Genomic DNA, 782 nt, shown 5'->3' with positions numbered 1-782 from the left:
TATATATATATATATATATATATGTACAAAATCTAACTATACCATACTTGTAATACCCCATATGTTTCTAAGATAGGAGACGAACCATTTTTCCTACGTATGAAACCTCCTATCCTGTGAGTAGCATTTTAGTGCATGACGTACAATGAGTATCCTAGTGATAAGATAGCTTATGATACATTAAGCATGTTCATATGAGTCACTTAAGGTAATACAAGCTAAGAGTTTTTGAATCTATCAGATTTTAGTGTTCGATTTTGCAAGGGTCATATTTGAATGTGTATAACTCAATGTTAATTTGGTATTTTTTCTAATTTAGACCCACAAAATTGTAGAAAATCGAATTAGCTTTCCAACGATACCAATTTCGCCTTAATCCAATACTCGAGCGAAAAGTTTTGCCCTTTTTCGTGAGAGACAGTAAGGATAGGCGATTGGTTAGGCGCCGCCCAACCCAAACATAGGCAATTGGTTAGGCGTCGCCCAACCTAGCTTAGGCAATCACTTGGGCACCGCCTAATTCAGTTCTAGGTGCCAAAAACACTCTGTTTTGAGTTATTTTAAGGGTAATTAAGTCTTTTAACACTCCTTACACGTCCCTAAACTTAACCCTATGAAATATATAGCTTCTAAACACATTACAACCCTATTAACATCTCAAAGCTCATCATCCAAGATCACGATAGGAGAAAAAAAACTAAGGTTGCACAATCAAGCTTGAAGATCCAATTTCAAGAAAATTCCTCTGTCAATCATCAAGAACCTCCCTTCCAAGGTATGCA

Source organism: Capsicum annuum, chromosome 12 (assembly GCF_002878395.1).
Source record: "Capsicum annuum cultivar UCD-10X-F1 chromosome 12, UCD10Xv1.1, whole genome shotgun sequence".
NCBI classification, from domain to species: domain Eukaryota; kingdom Viridiplantae; phylum Streptophyta; class Magnoliopsida; order Solanales; family Solanaceae; genus Capsicum; species Capsicum annuum.
Note: the sequence above shows the minus strand (reverse complement) of the source record.